The 7,566-nt window shown below is 34.9% G+C and overlaps 1 pseudogene; it reads right to left on the bottom strand.

Moving 5' to 3' along the window:
• Positions 1-6,072: 6,072 nt before the first annotated feature.
• LOC101701525 (eukaryotic translation initiation factor 2 subunit 2 pseudogene) lies at positions 6,073-7,064 on the bottom strand (annotated as a pseudogene).
• Between the last annotated feature and the right edge of the window lie 502 nt (positions 7,065-7,566).

Below are 7,566 nucleotides of genomic sequence, written 5' to 3' on the forward strand. Positions count from 1 at the left end.
GCTAGCTAACTGGAGATTTTTTTCCAGACCACTATTTGTTCAATGTTGGTTTTGGGAATCTTTCTGAAACAAATCGCTTCCTCTGGTGTCTTGTTGGTGCTTGAGATGTTTTATTAAGTTATATGGAAAAATGTTTAATTGCTCTTCCGTTTTGTTTTGTTTGAGTACTACTGTATTTGAATATTTTTGTAATTTTTTTTACTCTTGCATTGTTTTTCTTTGAATGGTTTTAATTTCTGTATGTGTGTGTTTGACAATAAAGTTATTTTAAATTTTAAAAAAAGATGAGGTGGATGAGTGTGTCTGGTGTTGTTTCTGCATCTTCTAATCTGTTACACTGGTCCTCTGGTCTATATCTTTGCCTGTACCCTGCTGTTTTTATCACAGTAGCTTCATAGTATAGTTTCAAGTTGGGGATTGTGATACTCCCTAACTTGTCTTTATTGCCTAGAATTTCTTTTGCTATTCTAGGTCTCTTGTTCCAAATGAATTTTTGGATTGTTTTCTCAAGGTCCGTGAAGTATGCTGCTGGAATTTCAATTGGGACTGCACTGAATCTATATAGCAGTTTTGGAAGTATGGCCATTATCACTATGTTGATGCTTCCTACCAGGAGCAAGGGATGTCTTTCCATTTTTGATGTCAGTTTCAATCTCTTTTCAGAGTGCTATAGTTTTCAGAGAAGAGGTCTTTGATTTCTTTTGTTAGGTTGATTCCTAGGGATTTCAGTTTCTTGGATGCTATTGTGAAAGGAATTGTTTGCCCTATTTCTCTCTCAGTGAGTCTGTCATTCATGTAGAGGAAAGCTGTTGATTTTTGTGTATTGACCTTGTATTCAGCTACTTTACTGAATTTGGTTATTAAGTCTAGAAGACTTTTGATGGAGTTCTTGATGTGTTCTGTAAAGAGTATCATGTCATCTGCAAATAATGACAATTTGACTTCTTTGTTTCCTATGTTTATTCTTTTTATTTCTTTCTCTTGTCTAATTGCAATGGCTGCTTCCAAGACTATATGGAACAGGACTGGTGATAGTGGACATCCTTGTCTTGTTCCTGATTTTAGTGTGAAGGATTTCAGTTTTTGACCATTCAGTATGATGTTATTGGGTGTTGGTTTTTCATAGATGGCTTTAATCAGATTGAGGTAAAGACTGTCTATTCCATTTTTTTTAGGGTTTTTACCATAAATGCATGTTGGATTTTGTCAAATGATTTTTCTGCATCTACTGAGATGATCATATGGTTTTTGTCCTTGGCTCTATTGATATAGTGGATTACATTAATTGATTTTCGTATATTGAACCATCCCTGCATCCCTGGGATGAATCCCACTTGGTCAGGGTTTATGATCTTCTTGATGATCTTCTGCATTCTGTTTGCTAGTATCTTATTAAGGATTTTTGTATCTAGGTTCATTAGTGAGATTGGCTATAGTTCTCTTTTTTGGTTGGGTCTTTCTCTGCTTTGGAGATCAAGGTGATGCTTGCTTCCAGGAATGAATTTGGGAGTATTGCTTCCCTTTCAATTTCACTGAAGAGTTTAAATAGTCGTGGGAATAGCTCTTCTCTAAATGTCTTGTAGAATTCAGCAGTGAAGCCCTCAGGACCTGGGCTTTTCTTAATTGCTAAGTTTTTAATTATGTTTTCAATATCATTGATTGATTGATATTGGGCTGTTTAGAATTTTTAGGTCTTCTTCATTCAACTTTGGAAATTCATACTTATCTAGGAATATGTCTATTTCTTCTGTGTTTTCCTTCTTATTGGTGTATAGGTTCTCAAAGTAGGAATTGGCGATCCTCTGGATTTCTGCTGGATCTGTTGTAATTTCATCCTTTTCATTCCTAATTGCATTGATTTGGGCCTTTACTTTCTTTTTTCTGATAAGTTTGGCTAAGGGTTTGTTAATTTTGTTTATCCTTTCAAAGAACCAAATCTTGGCTTCATTTCATTTTTGTATCATTCTCTTAGTCTCCATTGCATTTATTTCTCCTCTGATCTTTGTAATTTCTTCCCTTGTATGAGCTTTGGGTTTGTCCTGCTCTTCTTTCTCTAGAAGCTTGAGGTTCAGCATCAGGTTGTTTAATTGGAGTTGCTCTGTTTTCCTAATATGAGTATTCAGTGATATGAATTTCCCTCATAAGACTGCTTTCATTGTGTCTCATAGATTCCAATATATTGTATTGGCATTGTCATTTAATTGTAGGAACTATTTGATTTCTTCTTTAATTTCCTCTATAACCCATTGGTTACTCAGAAGTGTGTTGTTCAATTTTCATGTGTTTAGGAAATTCTTGCAATTTCTTTTGCTTTTGCTTTTCAATTTCATCACACTATGGTCTGATAATATACAGGGGATAACTTCAATTCCTTTACACTTACTGAAACATGTTCTATGTGCAAGTATGTGGTTTATTTTGGAGAACAATCTGTGTGCAGCTGAAAAGAATGTGTATTCTGATTTTGTAGGGTGGAACACTGTAAACATCAGTTAAGCTCATTTGTTCGAGAGTTTCATTGAGTTCTGTTATTTCGTTTTTTTTGTCTGGTTGATCTATCTATTTGTGACAGTGGGATATTAAGGTTCCCCACTACTGTTGTATTAGTGCTTATTAGATTTTTCATGTCCGTTAGTATTGTTTTATATACTTGGGCACACTAGTGTTTGGTCCATATATGTGTATGATTGTCATCTCTTCCTCTTGGATTGTTCCCTTTACAAGGATGTAGTGTCCTTTGCCTCTCTTTATCAGTGTTGGTTTGAAATTCACTTGATCTGCAAAGAGACTAGCTACTCCTGCTTTTTTTCAGGTTCCCATTGGAGTATTGTTTTTCACCCTTTAACTTTCAGTCTATGAGTTTCTTTTTGAATTAAGTGTGTTTCTTGTATGGAGTATATTGTTGGATCTTGCTTCTTGACCCATTCTGCCAGCCTATTTCTTTTGATTGGTGAATTGAGACCATTAACATTGATGGCTATAACTCATACATATTGACTTATCCTTGTCATGACTTTTTCTTTTTGTTGGATTCTCCCCCTTTGCGTTTAATTTCTTGTCTTACCTGATGGATTCCTTCTGCTGGGCTTCCTGGGGTGGTGATCCTCATTGTCTTTTCCTAGGATATTGTCTAAAATTTTTTGGAGTACTGTTTTGGTATTCATGACATTCCTAAGGTGCTTTGTGTCATGAAAGTATCAATTCTCCATCAATTTTGAAAGATACTTTTGCAGGGTATATCAATCTGGGTTAGAGGCTGTTTTCCTTTAGGGCTTGAAATACATCACTCCAAGCTCTTCTTGCCTTGAGGGTTTGCATTGAGAAGTCTGCTGTGATTCTGATGGGCTTTCCTTTGTATGTGATTTGTTTCTTTTGTCTCACTGCTTGTAGAATTTTGATCTTCTGTTGGATTTCTGGAATCCTAACTATTATATGCCTATGTGTAGATTTTTTTTGATCAAGGCTATTTGGAGTCCTATATACCTCACTTATCTGTATCTCAAGTTCTTTCCCCCTGCTTGGGAAGTTTTCTGCCATCACTTCTGTGAACAGTTTTTTTTATGTCATCTGCACTCTTTCCTGTTTCTTCATTGACTCCAATCAGTCTTATGTTATTCTTCTTTACATCATCTAGTAGCTACTTGATTGATTTCTCATGGTCCCTTACTAGTTTAAGAAATTTTTCTTTTCCTGGTCACTAGTTGCAATCTTATCTTCTATATCTGAAATTCTGTCCTTACATTGGCTCATTTTGCTGCATAAAATTTCAATGGAGTTTTTAATCTCCTGGAAATCTGTTTGCATCTCTTGTATAGATGGGGGCAGCTCTGCTTCTTGGTGCTGGAGGTGGTGGTATGGTGACCCACAAAGTTCCCAGGAGATTAGCTTTAAAGATGCAAAATAGAAACTCAGTAAATTTTTTTTTCTTACTTGCAAGAAAGGATTTGTTTTGCAGTGCTAGAGTCTGAATGGAGGGCCTTATACATGTCAGGCCAGCATCTACTTATCAGTGAACTATGGCCCCAAAGAAGAGAGCCTGTTTTAATTGGTAATATAGAAGGAAAGTCATCATCTAAATGAAAAGTGAAACGTATTTTTATATATAAAATAAACTTTATATTCTTAGTGTTATTTATTCAATCGTAAAACATCACCGTTATCATATTCATTGTAACAAATTAGTATTTTTAAATTATTTTATTTTTGTTTAATATACACATTAATATTGAGAGATTGAGGAGTGTTTCAATTGGTGACTCAGATTTTGAAGTCTCAAAAGTGTGTCATAGGGCAGGGGATTTAGTTCAGTGGCACTGTGCCTGCCTTGCAAGAACAAGGACCCGAGTTCAATCCCTGGTTCAAAAAAATTAAGAAAAACTGTCATAAATCATAAAATGTATATAGACTTTTGTTTATAATTCAGATGAGCAACATGTCCTTAGTAGCAGTGGTAATATATTAACAATGGACAAATTCTATAAAGATTCTTTTTTTATGTTAAAGAATCATTATCCCAAGGATAACTGTACTAAGAGGCTTCCATGAGTTTTACTTTCTGGAAATCATTTAGATAAGACATTTAGATGTTTTTGAACATTAGATATGCATGTATTCCTTCAGATATATTCATGTAGATTGTGAACATGAATGACAGAAATATTTAGATAAAAATCATTGTAAATAAATTCTTTGTCTGTGATTCTACTGATCTGTTGGTGTAAAGTATCCTTTCATTTAGAAATATTTATATGCATGGACACTTTAAATTTTGATGCTGATTTATAATTACAAATACTAGTGAACTGGATTTCACATAGCTCAGTTATGAGGTAGAGAGAAACATAGATATGACAAGTAGCTCTACATTTTCACTTAATTTGTAATCATCCTGATCAGCTAGGTATTCTTGAGGTCTCTAAGTAATTATCAAACTTGTCTGTACTTTATTGTCCTCCAAGGAAGAATTTTACAATAATCATGCCAGAGTTTCATGTACGGGGATTTGGGGATTTCTCTGCAATGGGGTTCATGTCATTTCAGTAATGTCCTCAAGTATATCTAATGTACAGACAGGATTTGAGGCTGCAGAGCTTTTTAAATGAATGATTGTATTAAAGAGAAAATGTAGAAAAGACTTATCCATCTCCTCAAAATAGTTTATATTTTAATATTACTGTTCAATGTCAATAATGGTTCACTTGGAAGGTTTTAATAAAAAAGCTATATGATAAAGAAGATTAGGTAGATTTATTTCTACTTAATTCATAAATCGAGGGAGAATAACCTTGCACAGCTTGGAAAAATAGTGTATAGAAAAGGCAAAATATATTGTTGGAGAAGAAAGAACTCATTTCAGTGTATAGGACTGCCATAAACAATAAAAAGATTTGAATACAAAAGCTTTTTACATATTCTTTAGATTATACAATTTTCTTCATAGGGGTTATTGTCTCATAAAATTAAATGATAGCTTCATAAAGGATTTATTTCTACCACCAAATTATAGAATCAACCAGACCATAACCCCAAGTATTCAGATTTTTAAGATGCAATGATTTCATTAATTTCTTTTCATGAAAGCATTGCATAGATAAGGGAGTAAAAGCCACATTTATTCCTAGAGAAGAGGTGAGCATTCTACAAACATTTAATTCTAACTTCATAATGTGATTCTGAAGACAAATGAAGGTAGGGAGTAATCTTATAAAACATAGTAAACTCAGCATAACTTCTCTTCAATGTGTGATCCATTTTCTCCACTCAGTGTTTCTAGTGTAATTTTTTTCACTGTTGTAATAACTTTAATTTATCTTGTGTTTTACAGAAGTCTATGAATGATTTTAAAAAAGCACCTCCTTACCCCATCTTGTTTCTCTGAGAATTGTTAAAGTAGGCAATAAGTATGTCAACAGCTTGAGCATCGGCAAGGATTTCAGATCAACCAACCACTCGCCAAAGAACTTGGCAGCTTTTTTATCTTGTTTTTAATACAGTGGTATATCCACTCTGATGGTAAACCTGTCCAGCCAATTCCTCAGAACATGCTTTGCAAAATCAGTGGTGATTAGCAAATTAGTTAGTTTTTGCGTGGAGCTGTGCTTGCTTGCCTGTGACAGCCTGGAAGCCAGTTTTGATACTGGCAATAGATCATCAAGAATGACAAGTTTCATATTGTAAGAAATAGAGCCAAATGTCCTTCTGCAGGATTGTGTCTGGTGATCAGCATGTGTGACAAGTGACATAATCCTTGATATATCTTCTGAAGACATTTTCTATCTGTTTCTGTTGGAATCTTCCTTTGATTACAAGTTGGTTATTACCATCTATAGAACCACTTGTACCCAATTCTGCCAGTATAAGTGCAAGGAGATGTTTGGGCTGACCATGCAATAGTTTACAGATATCTGTAAAGTTGACAAAAGAAGTTTTCTTGGTTCCTACTTGGACGATCTATGGAGGTTTCATGACAAATTTTCTTTTTTCTCCAGAAACCATATCTGAATTCTTTTCCCTACTCAATTCAGTAGCTCATATATGATGTCTCTCTCCAAGCCTGCCCAAGCAGGGCCTGTCTGGTTACTGAATGAGATGCCATCATCTTTTTTGCTGTCTTCATCTTCTAAAGCTTCTTCTTTGTCTAATATTTCATCCTCATCTGGGAACTTGACATTCTTCTTTTTGTTGCCAAGCATAATATCTAGGTCATCCTCTGGTTCAGCTGGCTCTTGGATATCACTTTCAGTCTTAAGATCCTCTACACCCTCTTCAGCTTCATCAATACCAAATATCTTTTCTGTTTTTTTCTTCTTTTTCTTTTGATTAAAGAAATTCATGTCATCTAGATCATCAGAAGCATCTTTCTTCTTACTGTCCCCTTCCACATCTTTGTCTTCAGTTGGTTCTGGCTCCACTTCTTTTGTTTCTGAGGGCTGGGTTTCTTCTGTCTGGGCATCCACTTCCTCTTCTAACATAAAGGGATTCTTCTTCTTTTTCTTCTTGCTCATAGTAGGATCAAAAATCATCTTGTCCCTGGACATGGCTGCAGCTCGAGTGGGCTCAGCAAGGATGGGAAGTAAGACAGGTCAACCCCAGGCCCCTGCATCACCGCTGCTCTTACCGATACACTTCCAAGCACTGCACTAGGCTCTTCTCCAGTGTAATTGTTTTTGAATGGTACATCTAAGCTATCTTTGTAGGGCAAGATCTTCGCTTCTAGTAATGTTTGTATTATGAATATTCCCACAAAATTGTTGAGACTCTTTTCACATTGGTGCTTTGAAAAGATGTTCCTATTTATGTGTTTCTATTATGTTTGAAATTCTTAAAGAACAAAGTGTGATATTCAATGAATACTGTAAATTCTTCTCTTAGGCTGTATCCGTACCCTAAAAATATAGTGTGTTCCTCTTTTATCCTCATGATGAAATACCCAATATTGCCCAAGGATTTTGATGTTATAAAGATTCATGTTACTCAATAGGTGATTTTATATTCATATACATAGATACTTTGTCAGACTAGCATACCTAAGAGGATAAATTAGCCATTATATTTTAATTAGTTGTC

This window comes from Heterocephalus glaber, unplaced genomic scaffold (assembly GCF_053883595.1).
Source record: "Heterocephalus glaber isolate CG9 unplaced genomic scaffold, H.glaber_assembly_v1.0 deba00001429, whole genome shotgun sequence".
Taxonomy (NCBI): Eukaryota; Metazoa; Chordata; class Mammalia; order Rodentia; family Bathyergidae; genus Heterocephalus; species Heterocephalus glaber.